This window comes from Amblyomma mixtum, chromosome 3 (assembly GCF_055824585.1).
Source record: "Amblyomma mixtum isolate Tamu chromosome 3, ASM5582458v1, whole genome shotgun sequence".
In the NCBI taxonomy this organism is placed as follows: Eukaryota; Metazoa; Arthropoda; class Arachnida; order Ixodida; family Ixodidae; genus Amblyomma; species Amblyomma mixtum.
Window position 1 is genome coordinate 231257346 of NC_143014.1, and position 17061 is coordinate 231274406.

The window sequence follows — 17061 nt, forward strand, 5'->3', positions numbered from 1 at the left end:
CGTTCGCGCGAAAGTCGTCTGCGCACACTCGAACAGCGTTTTCGGAATGAAACGTCTTAGTAGTGCCACTCCATGTTCCCGAAAAATTACGACTGTGCCGCAACAAGTAGCTCACCGCCCCATGATGCTTTGGGCGTCCATGGTGGCTGAAGGGCAGCGCCGCCAGCTTTCCCTCTAGGTAATAGTAAGAAACTCTATGCTTAAAACTGCAAAATATGACGACCGACATGGTTCCCGCCGTACGATTCCAAAGAACCCGGCTGCGTCAGCCGCCTCAAATTACTTGGCGCCACCGTTGGTGGCGCTGAACGCAGCGCTTCAGTGGCGCCGCCTGGCCACATAGTGCCTAGAATATACTGGCACTACAGCTATAGTGCCTAGAATACTGGCTATAGTGTGGCAAAGGCGGGCTTGGCGAGGGTCCCGATGTTGATGATTTCCGGCGGCGCCCGCTTGGTGCGCTGTTGCTCGGGTGGGTGTATCTACGTTCAATACGCGCGCGTGGAGCATCGCGAAGCAAACTATTTTTTTTTATTTGGAGCGTTCTTAAGAAAAATATTCCGTTATATAAGAACTATGTGAGCTCGCTGACAGTGCGCACATTTTGCAATACCAGACATAGATCAATTTGTTGATGTATTCTTGCAGTTTGCCTTCGCCCGCACAAACTCGATACTGACCATGCAACCGATTCTTTTTTATTTACTAAGCTCTCGAGAGCAAAATTATTTCAGAAAGTCCAAAGTCCCTTACCACATGGCCTTCATTCGACTATACTTGAAGTGGAAATAAAGATTCACAATAAGGTTAAGCAATAAACTGCACACTGAAGGAACGTGGGAGATGTTCGTTGCACTGGAAATTGAAACGCTGAAATCGAGAACTTTATGGCAGTGAAATTTGAAGCGCCACACCTTTAAATCGTTGCAGATATTTTTGCAAGCATTTTCGTCCAGGCAGAATCATCGACACTACTAAATATATTTCCCTTTCCGAAGCAAGATCAACGCGTCATAAACATTCGCATACATTAAGTGAGTATCATTTCCATACTAACTGCTTTAAAAATTCCTTTTTCCCACTAGCAATTCGAGAATGGAACAGCCTTGATCCATCCATTACTAACTGTTATCATTGACAAAATTTAATGCTGCAGTTGAGAGTATGTCATGTTATTAGTTATTCATTCCTGGTTGCTTGCGTTCTGTTATTATTATGCCCATGGTTATCGGCTTTTTTACGTGTAAGCTTTTTTTTGTCAAACTATGCAGCGTTACATAAACTAAACATCTATACAATTAATGCCTTTGCAGTGTACGCTTATAATATTACTGTTTACTTATTGTCTGCATATTATAACAACTAGCAATATTTCAATATTTTGTTATTCTTTGTAAAATACTTATTTTATGTGTTATTTGATTGTTTTCGTCACAGCTCGATTGTATTTTCGTTTTATCGTTTGTTGTTTTTCTTAACATGCTGACCAGTTGAATGTTCCGATTACGCTTGACCGCGTTCTGTTAATCTTACTAAGCCCTCCTGCCACAATCCCAATTGGGATTAGCAGTATTTGTAAATAAATAAATAAATAATGCTCTGCTTCCGAAGGTGCTCGTAGAGCTTTGGGCTCCGCATCCTCATTAGCAAACATTCCACAATCCAGGCATCTTCATAAGGCATAATTGCTTGTGTGTGATGTATGTGTGCCTGTTGGCTTTGATTTCCATAAAAACATGTTAATTTCAATTCCGTGGAAAATGTTGATTGGCACTAGGCACAACATCTCCCTGCAGTCCTCATAAATCAGTTTTCCTTTTACACATTATAATATGCTAAGTTGTAGAAATATTTATCCAAGATTCTAGAGCATATTATTCACAAACATTTAGCTACCTCTCTCAATGAACAGGGGCGAACTTGGGCCACGGGTCACTCGTCTTTCGGGGCCGCCGTCGCCGTGCTCTACGCGTCAGACACCCGCCTCGGCTCGCTTGCCGACCACTTCCCTGGCTGACCTCACACACGTCCGCACGCACCGAAATCTCCAAGCCAACTAACTCGCTCGCGGTTTCGCCGCCACCGCGTTCCCGCGGCAAACCAACAAACAAACAAAAACCAGCAAACAAATTCTCCAGGCACAGTGCGCCAACGATTTGCAGATGTTGAGAACGGGGGGGGGAAGAAACGCGAAGAAACTGAAGGGGACGCCAGGGAAAGCCATGGTCCTCACGAGGGGCGATCGCCGCGATACTAACTTGCCAAGGTCGGAAGGGGTGCTGGGGCATTCACCGGCCGGTTCCCGTCCCCACTTCATGCAATCGCTCGCTTCCCGGCGATACTCGTGGGGAGGGGGCGGCGTAGCCTTGACCCTCCAGTGTCTCAAGCGGGCAACTGCTCCCGCGCGGGTCGCATAATCATCGCCACCACGTCGCGACATGCCTGCGAACAACCGGCGCTGTGGCCACCTCGCCCACAAAAGAAAAAAAGAAAGAAAAGGCATGCACGCACTTTGTGATAAACTACCCAGGATATTTCACAGGAACAACCCCAACCACCTCCACCACCATCGAGGCACCCAAGGAAGGGTGAAGAGGACAATGGAAAGAGGGGCAATGGCGTTGGAGGGAGGGGCTTACCACAACTGGTTTTCTCATCCGTTCGCGCTGTCATCTACCTCACTGTCCCTCACGTTGCAGTCAGCGGCGTTCAGCCTCCGTGCAACCTGTGACCTATCATCCACACGGAACGTCTCAAGCACATCTCGTCGCGATTTGGTAAATTTGGTGTTTATTCGCTTAGATTGGCATAGCGCTTGCCCTAAATATCCTCCTTTTTCCAGGCTGAACCACTGAGTGGCTTCTGAAAGAGCAGTTGTAGTAAGCCTCTCTCTCCCGCACCATCGCCCACTCGTTGTTTTCCACTGTCCTCGCACTTCCGTCTCAAGAGCGAGGCAAGTGCTGCCCCTCGAAACCCTACGAGCACAAAGGAACTGGCAGGCGACAGAACTTCACCAGCCACACTGATTGAATGGCACAAAAGCGCCCAATCCTAGGAAACGATGAAGTAAGTGAAAATGTCAGCAAATTCCTGGAGCTCGCGGGCAGTTCGCTTAAAGGAACAGTGAGGAGAGCTCTATTGATATTTTTTATATAGCAAAATCCCATAGTTCGGCATTTCATGGCTTTGCTGCCACTATAGGCCAGCAGCGAAAGATGCATTTATTTCTAAGAATTTTGGATTCGAAGTTGAAAAAGTTTTCCCGCCGCTCTGATTCAAACTTGGGACTCTTTTATGACGACACATGTCTAAGTGACGTGATACATGACGTAACGCAGACTCCGTGATTTCTGCCGGCCAGCAGTGCGGCCTAGCAGCAGCCCAAACGAAAAGAAAGCTACCGCCGGCCGCACGTTGCAGGCATCTATCGGCTATTGCGGCCGTCGCCACCGTCGCTTCGTTTACGTTTGCGGCGGCGTTTTGCCAGCGTTACGATGGTACTCGTTCTCGAAGTCGTCAACGAAGTTCTCGCAAATAGACACCTTTAGCATACCGTGTACCTTGTTACCGATAGCGGAATACCGGAAGCCCGTCTACCGCCGGTGAGCAGACGCTGATTGGTCCCGATGCTGCAGGCGCGCGCGTAGCTGCCGGGTACGTGGCGCCATCTGGCGACGTCAAGGAGATTTGCGCATGCATTGGCTGTGCCTCAGTGATTCGTGGCGTCTCGTGTCCCAGCGTTGCTAGAACCATTGGTTCTAGCAACACTGTCCTATGAAGTCATCACGCTTGTACTTGCGAGTTTAGCCTGTGGCGGCGATACCTGTATTTTGGTTCTTGCTCTTTTCTACATTACAAGAGCTTTGTTGTCAGTATGAGTGGCGTTTTTGTAATCAGTCGCTGGTATTCTGTCGATACAAGCCAACTTCAATTTCTCCTCGGTATGCCTTTAAAGCGCAGCAGACAGAGGATACCACACTCAGGCGAGTGTGTGGTGTACCCACGCGCCTCTTTGGCTTGCGAAACCTGCACCTTCTGCGGACGGGCAGTGCCGTTAAGTGGTGATCTCGGCAGAGTGGTTTTCCCCAGATATCACCAGTTTTTCTCTGGTGTAGTTGTTCGCCTACTTCGACACCAGGAGGTCTAAAATTTCTCCAAATTTTTAAAATCTGGTGGCGAAATTTACCAGATGGCAACTCTGGTCAAGAGGTAGCCTCGGCGGTCGAACCCTCCTTGTTCCCCCTGCCCCCCCCCCCCCCCCCCTAAGGAGGAAGGGTGGTCGAGGCTACCCGCGGTGAGCGGCGCGAGATTTGAGTGGTCCCGCGAGCGGGCCCTAACGCTTTTTTTTCACAAACTAAAACAACTGAATATTGACTGTAACTTCTTGATATGGTTTTGATGTCTACTCAGTCGCTCAAAATTTGTGTTTGCTAACGTTTAATACCTATAGTTATAAAGTGGTGTCTTCCGCAGTTCCACAAGGTTCAGTTCTTGGACACCTACTGTTTCTAATTTACAGTAACGATCTCACCTCTCTTGGGAACTGTTATATTCACCTATTCGCTGATGACTGCGTCACTTTTAGGAGGGTTAATGCAGCTAAATGTGAACAAATGCAAAGTCATGCGTGTATCTAGAAAAACTTCCGCCCCACCTGGCTACTGCATCGGCAACATTTCGTTGGAATCAGCCTGGTCATAAATACCTCGGCGTTCACATTACGTCTAATGGTAAGTGGTCTCTTCATAGCAAGAACACAATTGAAAATGCTAATCGCATGTTTGTCTACTTACGTAGCAACTTTTTAAATGTTCCTTCTAATTTGGAGCTATTGCTTTATCAATCGCTAATACGATCCAAACTCGAGTATGCAACACCTGTATGAGACCCTGCTCATGACAACTTAATTAATGGTCCTGAGGTGGCGCAAATAACTGCGTTTTACGCTTGCTAACTACAACCACACAGCGAGCATAACTACTATAAAGTCTAATCTCTGCCTCCCATCGCTGACATCCCGTCGAAAAATGTTTCGTATCGCCATGGTCCACAAGTTGTACCATCATCCCGCCCTTCGTGATTACCACATCCCCCATCCAATTTATGTATCCCGCCGCACTTATCATAATCAGTCGGAATTGTGTCATGCAACACGAAATGCTTCTCGCCGTCATTCCTTCCGGGAACCTTACGTGACTGGAACCACCTTCCCGAAGAAATTGCTGGCACTGAAAATTATGAGCAGTTCCTCGTAGCGCTGGCTAACATTGTATATTCAATGCTGCTTAACATTCATGTATTGAACTACATTTGTCTCTCAGTTTTTGGATATTTACCACTCCCCCTCTGCAATGCCACTTGCCCTGAGAGGTAATGTAAATAAGTAAATAAAGAATATTATGCAACCTTCGCAAAATACTCATTCACTAATATTTTTTTTCTTTCTCTATAGTATGGAACTTTGTGACTGTGAAAAATGAACCTTCACGTCATTGCCATATGAGTCTTTAGGATGCCTACAAAGCATTATTCAGAGAAAGAAAAAAAATATTAGTGAATGAGTATTTTGCGAAGGTTGCATAATATTCTTTATTTACTTATTTACATTACCTCTCAGGGCAAGTGGCATTGCAGAGGGGGAGTGGTAAATATCCAAAAACTGAGAGACAAATGTAGTTCAATACATGAATGTTAAGCAGCATTGAATATACAATGTTAGCCAGCGCTACGAGGAACTGCTCATAATTTTCAGTGCCAGCAATTTCTTCGGGAAGGTGGTTCCAGTCACGTAAGGTTCCCGGAAGGAATGACGGCGAGAAGCATTTCGTGTTGCATGACACAATTCCGACTGATTATGATAAGTGCGGCGGGATACATAAATTGGATGGGGGATGTGGTAATCACGAAGGGCGGGATGATGGTACAACTTGTGGACCATGGCGATACGAAACATTTTTCGACGGGATGTCAGCGATGGGAGGCAGAGATTAGACTTTATAGTAGTTATGCTCGCTGTGTGGTTGTAGTTAGCAAGCGTAAAACGCAGTTATTTGCGCCACCTCAGGACCATTAATTAAGTTGTCATGAGCAGGGTCTCATACAGGTGTTGCATACTCGAGTTTGGATCGTATTAGCGATTGATAAAGCAATAGCTCCAAATTAGAAGGAACATTTAAAAAGTTGCTACGTAAGTAGACAAACATGCGATTAGCATTTTCAATTGTGTTCTTGCTATGAAGAGACCACTTACCATTAGACGTAATGTGAACGCCGAGGTATTTATGACCAGGCTGATTCCAACGAAATGTTGCCGATGCAGTAGCCAGGTGGGGCGGAAGTTTTTCTAGATACACGCATGACTTTGCATTTGTTCACATTTAGCTGCATTAACCCTCCTAAAAGTGACGCAGTCATCAGCGAATAGGTGAATATAACAGTTCCCAAGAGAGGTGAGATCGTTACTGTAAATTAGAAACAGTAGGTGTCCAAGAACTGAACCTTGTGGAACTGCGGAAGACACCACTTTATAACTATAGGTATTAAACGTTAGCAAACACAAATTTTGAGCGACTGAGTAGACATCAAAACCATATCAAGAAGTTACAGTCAATATTCAGTTGTTTTAGTTTGTGAAAAAAAAGCGTTAGGGCCCGCTCGCGGGACCACTCAAATCTCGCGCCGCTCACCGCGGGTAGCCTCGACCACCCTTCCTCCTTAGGGGGGGGGGGGGGGGGGCAGGGGGAACAAGGAGGGTTCGACCGCCGAGGCTACCTCTTGACCAGAGTTGCCATCTGGTAAATTTCGCCACCAGATTTTAAAAATTTGGAGAAATTTTAGACCTCCTGGTGTCGAAGTAGGCGAACAACTACACCAGAGAAAAACTGGTGATATCTGGGGAAAACCACTCTGCCGAGATCACCACTTAACGGCACTGCCCGTCCGCAGAAGGTGCAGGTTTCGCAAGCCAAAGAGGCGCGTGGGTACACCACACACTCGCCTGAGTGTGGTATCCTCTGTCTGCTGCGCTTTAAAGGCATACCGAGGAGAAATTGAAGTTGGCTTGTATCGACAGAATACCAGCGACTGATTACAAAAACGCCACTCATACTGACAACAAAGCTCTTGTAATGTAGAAAAGAGCAAGAACCAAAATACAGGTATCGCCGCCACAGGCTAAACTCGCAAGTACAAGCGTGATGACTTCATAGGACAGTGTTGCTAGAACCAATGGTTCTAGCAACGCTGGGACACGAGACGCCACGAATCACTGAGGCACAGCCAATGCATGCGCAAATCTCCTTGACGTCGCCAGATGGCGCCACGTACCCGGCAGCTACGCGCGCGCCTGCAGCATCGGGACCAATCAGCGTCTGCTCACCGGCGGTAGACGGGCTTCCGGTATTCCGCTATCGGTAACAAGGTACACGGTATGCTAAAGGTGTCTATTTGCGAGAACTTCGTTGACGACTTCGAGAACGAGTACCATCGTAACGCTGGCAAAACGCCGCCGCAAACGTAAACGAAGCGACGGTGGCGACGGCCGCAATAGCCGATAGATGCCTGCAACGTGCGGCCGGCGGTAGCTTTCTTTTCGTTTGGGCTGCTGCTAGGCCGCACTGCTGGCCGGCAGAAATCACGGAGTCTGCGTTACGTCATGTATCACGTCACTTAGACATGTGTCGTCATAAAAGAGTCCCAAGTTTGAATCAGAGCGGCGGGAAAACTTTTTCAACTTCGAATCCAAAATTCTTAGAAATAAATGCATCTTTCGCTGCTGGCCTAGTGGCAGCAAAGCCATGAAATGCCGAACTATGGGATTTTGCTATATAAAAAATATCAATAGAGCTCTCCTCACTGTCCCTTTAAGCGAACTGCCCGCGAGCTCCAGGAATTTGCTGACATTTTCACTTACTTCATCGTTTCCTAGGATTGGGCGCTTTTGTGCCATTCAATCAGTGTGGCTGGTGAAGTTCTGTCGCCTGCCAGTTCCTTTGTGCTCGTAGGGTTTCGAGGGGCAGCACTTGCCTCGCTCTTGAGACGGAAGTGCGAGGACAGTGGAAAACAACGAGTGGGCGATGGTGCGGGAGAGAGAGGCTTACTACAACTGCTCTTTCAGAAGCCACTCAGTGGTTCAGCCTGGAAAAAGGAGGATATTTAGGGCAAGCGCTATGCCAATCTAAGCGAATAAACACCAAATTTACCAAATCGCGACGAGATGTGCTTGAGACGTTCCGTGTGGATGATAGGTCACAGGTTGCACGGAGGCTGAACGCCGCTGACTGCAACGTGAGGGACAGTGAGGTAGATGACAGCGCGAACGGATGAGAAAACCAGTTGTGGTAAGCCCCTCCCTCCAACGCCATTGCCCCTCTTTCCATTGTCCTCTTCACCCTTCCTTGGGTGCCTCGATGGTGGTGGAGGTGGTTGGGGTTGTTCCTGTGAAATATCCTGGGTAGTTTATCACAAAGTGCGTGCATGCCTTTTCTTTCTTTTTTCTTTTGTGGGCGAGGTGGCCACAGCGCCGGTTGTTCGCAGGCATGTCGCGACGTGGTGGCGATGATTATGCGACCCGCGCGGGAGCAGTTGCCCGCTTGAGACACTGGAGGGTCAAGGCTACGCCGCCCCCTCCCCACGAGTATCGCCGGGAAGCGAGCGATTGCATGAAGTGGGGACGGGAACCGGCCGGTGAATGCCCCAGCACCCCTTCCGACCTTGGCAAGTTAGTATCGCGGCGATCGCCCCTCGTGAGGACCATGGCTTTCCCTGGCGTCCCCTTCAGTTTCTTCGCGTTTCTTCCCCCCCCCGTTCTCAACATCTGCAAATCGTTGGCGCACTGTGCCTGGAGAATTTGTTTGCTGGTTTTTGTTTGTTTGTTGGTTTGCCGCGGGAACGCGGTGGCGGCGAAACCGCGAGCGAGTTAGTTGGCTTGGAGATTTCGGTGCGTGCGGACGTGTGTGAGGTCAGCCAGGGAAGTGGTCGGCAAGCGAGCCGAGGCGGGTGTCTGACGCGTAGAGCACGGCGACGGCGGCCCCGAAAGACGAGTGACCCGTGGCCCAAGTTCGCCCGTATCCGCAACCCCCATCAGCCCCGCGCGCCACCACAGCTCGACGCTCCCTGCGACCGGACCTTGCCACTACGCAGCTAAGCCACCGTTTCTCTCCACTCGCTTTACTCTTTTCTTTGTCCGGTCGTTCTTTCTCGTCGTAACCTCTTGTATAGTATTGCTTTGTTCTTGTAACGTTGTATAGTCCTTGGCCCTATGTTTTCCTTTTCTTGTTAATAGTTGTCTGTGTGCTGATTTTGTGCTTGTTGTTTGCGGCGCGCCTGTGTACGCACGCTATTTCATTGGGCTTTGTGTTGTAGCTTTTTGTTGTTATCATTTGCCCAAGTAAACGGTTGCTAAATAAACTTACCTACGCCTCATGCCTCCGGTTAATGGCTAATCAAGCATGGCCCCTATCGCCGGTCAGCAGTCGAATTTCATCTTCCCCAAGCGGGGTGGAGAGGTTTGTCGCTCCTCCCCCTCCAAACTTACGGAGAGTGCAGTGGTGGGCAGGTTGGCCCGATTAATTATAATTTCGGCGCCAACCAAACATTACTCCGCCCACAATATTGTGACATAGTTCTCTGGAGAGGATACTGGTCCCAACTTACGTTGTCCGGGGAGTGGCTTCTGAAAGAGCAGTTGTAGTAAGCCTCTCTCTCCCGCACCATCGCCCACTCGTTGTTTTCCACTGTCCTCGCACTTCCGTCTCAAGAGCGAGGCAAGTGCTGCCCCTCGAAACCCTACCAGCACAAAGGAACTGGCAGGCGACAGAACTTCGCCAGCCACACTGATTGAATGGCACAAAAGCGCCCAATCCTAGGAAACGATGAAGTAAGTGAAAATGTCAGCAAATTCCTGGAGCTCGCGGGCAGTTCGCTTAAAGGAACAGTGAGGAGAGCTCTATTGATATTTTTTATATAGCAAAATCCCAGAGTTCGGCATTTCATGGCTTTGTTGCCACTAGGCCAGCAGCGAAAGATGCATTTATTTCTAAGAATTTTGGATTCGAAGTTGAAAAAGTTTTCCCGCCGCTCTGATTCAAACTTGGGACTCTTTTATGACGACACAGGACTAAGTGACGTGATACATGACGTAACGCAGACTCCGTGATTTCTGCCGGCCAGCAGTGCGGCCTAGCAGCAGCCGAAACGAAAAGAAAGCTACCGCCGGCCGCACGTTGCAGGCATCTATCGGCTATTGCGGCCGTCGCCACCGTCGCTTCCTTTACGTTTGCGCCGGCGTTTTGCCAGCGTTACGATGGTACCCGTTCTCGAAGTCGTCAACGAAGTTCTCGCAAATAGACACCTTTAGCATACCGTGTACCTTGTTACCGATAGCGGAATACCGGAAGCCCGTCTACCGCCGGTGAGCAGACGCTGATTGGTCCCGATGCTGCAGCCGCGCGCGTAGCTGCCGGGTACGTGCCGCCATCTGGCGACGTCAAGGAGATTTGCGCATGCATTGGCTGTGCCTCAGTGATTCGTGGTGTCTCGTATCCCAGCGTTGCTAGAACCATTGGTTCTAACAACACTGTTTGTCCTATGAAGTCATCACGCTTGTACTTGCGAGTTTGGCCTGTGGCGGCGATACCTGTATTTTGGTTCTTGCTCTTTTCTACGTTACAAGAGCTTTGTTGTCAGTATGAGTGGCGTTTTTGTAATCAGTCGCTGGTATTCTGTCGATACAAGCCAACTTCAATTTCTGCTCGGACTGAGGCTACCACACTCAGGCGGCAGTGTGGTATACCCACGCGCCTCTTTGGCTTGCGAAACCTGCACCTTCTGCGGACGGGCAGTGCCGTTAAGTGGTGATCTCGGCAGAGTGGTTTTCCCTAGATATCACCAGTTTTTCTCTGGTGTAGTCGTTCGCCTACTTCGACACCAGGAGGTCTAAAATTTCACCAAATTTTGGAAATCTGGTGGCGAAATTTATCAGATGGCAACTCTGGTCAAGAGGTAGCCTCGGCGGTCGAATCCTCCTTAAATAGGATCCCCCGCGTAGCTTTTTTTTCCCTGCCCCCCTCCCCTAGGGAGGAAGGGTGGTCGAGGGTACCCGCGGTGAGCGGTGCGAGATTTGAGTGGTCCCGCGAGCAGGCCTTATCGCTTTTATGCCAAGCATATTACAATAGGTAACCCAAGCCCTTCGTGACGGTTACACGCCGTGCACACCACGCGACACAATGACGTCACGACAGATGATAGACGGGGCTCCAACTCGTGCCGTCGCTGCGGTTGCACTGGGGTGCATATTGCAACCGCGCAAAACGACGCAGGACGAAGAGAGGAAAGCACAGGACCTCTCTTCGTCCTGCGTCGTTTTGCGCGGTTGCAATATGCACTCCATTGTAAACCACCAACCAGCCCGCCTTCACTTGTTACATGCGGTTGCACGCCGTGCAGACCACGTGGTATGGTGACGTCACACCACGTGACACAATGACGTCACGACAGATGAGACACGGGGCTCCAAGTTGTGCCGTCGCTGCGGTTGCACGCCGTGCCGACCACGTGGTATGGTGACGTCACACTACCTGACACAATGACGTCACGACAGATCGCCATCACGCGCTGGGAGAGGGAAAACGATGCCATCGGACAGACGCCGGAATGTCCTCGAGCGGCATTCCCGCGCATTTCGAACGCGCGTTCACACTCGGTGTAGGTGAAATGCTCGCTCCACCGGGCAGGCGGACGCGGCTTCCGTGGCAATCCAGGCGCTCACCCAACGCGCGTCTCGGGGTTAGTCGGCGTTCTGCTGTAGCCATGCCGTTGTCTTCCCCCACGACGGAGGCTTCTAGTGGTTGTATTAAAATGACCAAGTATTCAACCAAGGAAAGCCATGTATTACCAAGCCTAGCCATCAATATGCTTCGCATCTGACCAGGGTTAACCAAGTTAAGCCTCAGCCATTTTTTCTTCACAAACTAAAACAACTGAATATTGACTGTAACTTCTTGAAATGGTTTGGATGTCTACTCAGTCGCTCAAAATTTGTGATTGCTAACGTTTAATACCTATAGTTTTAAAGTGGTGTCTTCCGCAGTTCCACAAGGTTCAGTTCTTGGACACCTACTGTTTCTAATTTACAGTAACAATCTCACCTCTCTTAGGAACTGTTATATTCACCTATTCACTGATGATTGCGTCACTTTTAGAAAAATAACCGGCGCTAGCGACACTAGAATACTTAAGTCAGACCTGAAAACAAAAGGGAACCGGTGCAAAGAAGGGTTAATGCAGCTAAATGTGAACAAATGCAAAGTCATGCGTGTATCTAGAAAAACTTCCGCCCCACCTGACTACTGCATCGGTAACATTTCGTTGGAATCAGCTTGGTCTTATAAATACCTCGGCGTTCATATCAGATCAAATGGTAAATGGTCTCTTCATAGCAAGAACATAATTGAAAATGCTAATCGCATGTTTGTCTACTTACGTAGCAAATTTTTAAGTGTTCCTTCTAATTTGGAGCTATTGCTTTATCAATCGCTAATACGATCCAAACTCGAGTATGCAACACCTGTATGAGACCCTGCTCATGACAACTTAATTAATGATCCTGAGGTGGTGCAAAATAACTCTGCGTTTTACGCTTGCTAACCACAACCACACAGCGAGCATAACTACTATAGACCGTTTACAGAGAACAGTTTGCTCTGTCCACGACAGATGGCGCTACTAGGAGCTTCGCCACTTCTGGCCTTCAAAGCCGGCGTTAGCAGCATCGGCGCGCAGTGCGAAACGCTGTTGCACAGCTTGTGTACGATCGTCAAGTGACTCTTAAACAACTCAGCTTTGATGCGGATATTATGCGTATTGTTGAATTAATTTAGCTGTGAATGAATTTAGCTGTTTGTTGAATTAATATCTAGATATAATATGCTTGTGGTGTAGTGTCGGAAAAATAGACGCGCTTGTTACGTAAAAGATACCGCGAAACAATTACCGCCGCTTTTGGAGGAGCTGTCTTGCGAGTTCATGCTGCTTCCAAGCAGAACAGAACGTCAATGTGTTGTTCCACGAAAAAATAAAACTATCGCAAACGCCACGCGCCAGTTTATTTCAACGCCCACAGTAGCTGCGGGAATGGCAGAACGAGCGTACATGCCTGTAACCTTTCTCACCTTCGACAAACACTAATCGAATACATCGAATGATCGGTGCTTTTTTAGACCTTGGCAATAAGTGCTTCCTTGGCGTCGGCACAGTGCTTACTAAACTGTCGTGCGTACTTACCGCTAGCACGGTGGAAGCAGCAACTGGGCGTTTGCAAGTCTGCAAAGGAGGCGCTTCAACATGCAATTCTGTCGCCTAGTGCAAAGCTGTACAGAATTTCGCTAATGCATGGGACAGCAGTAGAATTTATCATGATCGACTTTGTATTTTTCCGCTAACTCCGGCTGGCTACATCTGCAGGGGCTGAACTCCGGAGGAGTTTTCACTTTTACTTTTACTTAGCAACAGTGCACTGTCGAAAGTCGCGGAGCTTCTGAAGTGGTCCTTAAAAAACATTTGGAAGCCAGAATGTTAACGGAGGATGAAGTAAATATCTGGACGATCGGCCGGCGATCACACGCGCGTGGACGTTCGGCTGTAAGTCGCGTGCACAGTGCTGAGCAGCGAACGTTATTGACAGCTGTGAACGCATATTTCTCCATTCGGCAAAACTATCGAGCTCTAAAATACACGCTTTCAGGCATTGGCCCGCTTTTAATCTGCAGTTCGACAACAAGTTATGCTGTCCACAAATATCGTTACGTGATGAATTGATTGAATAAATATAAACGCGCAGGTAGCTGACCGCGGTCTGTTGACACATTCGAGCCGATTCCAGCAGTTTGAAGGAGGCGAGTAAATCAACTGGTTGAAGCAAACATTTTCCAGCACCAACACGTTTTATGCGCACTCACAAGAAATTTTTGTGGCGTCCGGCAGCTCGTTATCCACAACGAGGGACGGAGAAGCGTTTCGCAGTCGGGCACCAGCGCGCCGGCAGCCGTCGGAACGAGAAGGCCCGAAGGCCGGCGATGGCGGATTGTTCATGTGACCAAATATGGCGGCGCCCCTACTCCCGCGCGGTAAAGCGTCTATAAAGTCTAATCTCTGCCTCCCATCGCTGACATCCCGTCGAGAAGTGTTTCGTATCGCCATGTTCCACAAGTTGTACCATCATCCCGCTCTTCGTGAACACCACACCCCCCATCCAATTTATGTATCCCGCTGCACTTATCATAATCAGTCGGAATTGTGTCATGCAATACGAAATGCTTCTCGCAGTCATTCCTTCCGCGAACCTTACGTGGCCGGAACCACCTTCCCGCAGAAATTGCTGGCACTGAAAATTACAGTTCCTCGTAGCACTGGCTAACATTGTATATTCAGATGCTGTTTAACATTCATGCATTGAAATACATTTGTCTCTCAGTTTTTGGATATTTACCACTCCCCCTCTGCAATGCCACTGGCCCTGAGAGGTAATGTAAATAAGTAAATAAAAAATATTATGCAACCTTCGCACACAAAATACTCATTCACTAATACTTTTTCTTTCTCTGGATAACGCTTTGTAGGCATCCTAATGACTCATATGGCAATGACGTGAAGGTTCATTTTTCACAGTCAAAAAGTTCCATACTGTAGAGCGCAGGACAGCGCTTGTCCTGCGTAGTTCTTCCGCTGTGTTTGTCATTGTAGGCGCTAAAGTTTGCTTGCTCAAGTACTATGCACCATCTAAGCCAAACTGAAGTTCTTTTAAATCATCTTTCATATTAGCAGTGCCAAATTCAAGCCTTCTGCAGGGTATGAAGGACCTATGCTAATATAAGCACGCAGCTAGCCGATTTTAGTCCCAAGGAGCTGTAGTGTGATTGTAATGTGTATCTCTCATGTTGTTTGGTGTACCTTAAAGTAGCAACTTATTTTTCTTGCATTCACTGATGTCATGTAACGGTCCCCTGGGCCTTCTCAAGCTGTGTACACAGCTTTTATCGCAGGGCTACCATCGAGATTTTTGTGGTAAATAAAGTGCACTGAATGATTGATTCTTCCATTGATATGCAACTTACAAATTAATGGAAACGAAGGGAACATGTGCACGACAGCCGTTTTGTGCCTCTTCACTTGGCAGCGATGACACGGCGTGCGCAGTCCTCATGGTTTTGCCCGAGTTGTCAAATCAATCCTCGGACGCGACCATGACCTTCGACATCTGATGTTTTTAGCACTTCAAGGTAAACGTCGACCTACAGCGAGGGTACGTCTTGCGCCCTTTTGCTCCACACCAACGACTCCGGTGCACGACGTACACTTATGGTCTTGCCCTTGAAGCCGAAGTGATCCCTGGTCCGTAGATGTTGACAAGGGCCGCGACGATAATCATGGACATCTGATCGATGCGCCGATCTCTCTCTATGTGGTAGCGCTCCGCGGCAAGGGCGTCCAACTCTTTCCGGAGGGGGGCACCCGATGGCTGGGTATGGGGGAGGCGGTAGGTTAGCACCGAAAAGTAACTATTTGTGGGTTAAACTGCGCACATGAAACAAAAATTAGAAGCAGCAAATTAGTGCTAGGCTTGAAGAAGAAACATTGGAATTTATTAATAAACAAAGAATTAAACTCAATAAGCAAAATCCGATAAGTTAATATCACCTAAGTGTGATAATCCAGCTGTGTAGTTGTTTTCTAGTGCATAAATAATATCCGTAATTCCATGGGGGGGGGGGGCAATCCCCTTGCCCCCCCTTCCGGACGCCCATGCTCCGCGGCGAGCAATGATAGCCTCGGCTTCCGAGGAGCATCCAGGAAACGATACTGCAAAAAAAAAGGTTACCTTACAAGCGCCGCATTTTGGCGAGTCCTCAATGACTGAGAAAACTTGCGACAATGTAGTTCAGCCGTCACCCTGGGACTGAGAATTCACACGCCCGACAAGTGCGTCAGCGTGACTGTCGACGGCGGCTCAACTGGCGACGCCGGCGGTCCCCAAAGCGCGCCTGATCATCGTAGTGTCACGGCAAAACTTTAAATACGAGCACGACAATAGTCACGTGTTGCTGTAGCAGCAGAACGAGGTCCTGTAATGCACGAGGGAAGAGGGTGAGCGCTACAGCTAGAAACTTCGCATCCCCGCTCTGGAGGAGCTGGACAGGAGGTGACACGAGGGAGGATGCGGAGGTGTGCGAGTTCTGCGGGCATACCGCTACACTCGAACACATACTATGGAGATGCCCCAGTGCCCCAGGATATGGCAGAATCAATAATGCAGAGGAATGGGAGACCATACTCAGAAGTGCCGACCTTAGCATACAACGATACGCTACCCGCCTGGCAGCAGAAGCTGCGCGACTATACCGTTGCTAGTCTTCCAGCTGCGACGCTGCCCCTCCCCGGACGCCTGCGTGCGGACCCGGAGGGGCACGGGTCTTCTTCTGGCGGAAATAAAGTTTCTTCACTCACTCACTCACTACAGCACTTAGTGAAGCGAAATTTGAGATGATTATGCGCATTCTACACAAAATGCGTTCCTTTATGTGGCTGGTGATTTCTCGCGGGTCACCTCCTCTGTCGAGGTCGTTGCCACTAACGGCGGGACCCACAAGTGTGGTTGTCGCCGACGAGAGCACCACGCAAGAACGCCATAGCTAAACGCATTTCGAAACGCGCGCGCCGAGGTTCACGAATGGAACGCCCGCTTACCACGCGCGCGTGGCGCAGCGGGCGCACCTAGAGTTGCTACCAAAGAACATTTAGTAGCATTACAGTGTACTAGAATTCTAGTACACTATAGTAGCATATGTAGTAACTCTAGGCGCACCTAACGATTCCCTAGAAGCTCTAGGGGCAGGAAGGCGCGGTGACGCCACGTCCGGTTGAGAACGATGGCGAAGCCAATAAACGTCACGGAGAAACGCATCCCATCGACCAATCGGCGTTTCCGGCTTGCCTACCCGCACACGCTTCTTAACACAGGGGCTGGAAAAAAAGCGGAGGGCAACGGTGACTTGCAGGTATTTGATT

At 48.9% G+C, this 17061-nt stretch overlaps 1 pseudogene; it reads right to left on the reverse strand.

The window, feature by feature from the left end:
* Window positions 1-389: 389 nt before the first annotated feature.
* Window positions 390-16957, reverse strand: LOC149353980 (uncharacterized; annotated as a pseudogene).
* Between the last annotated feature and the right edge of the window lie 104 nt (window positions 16958-17061).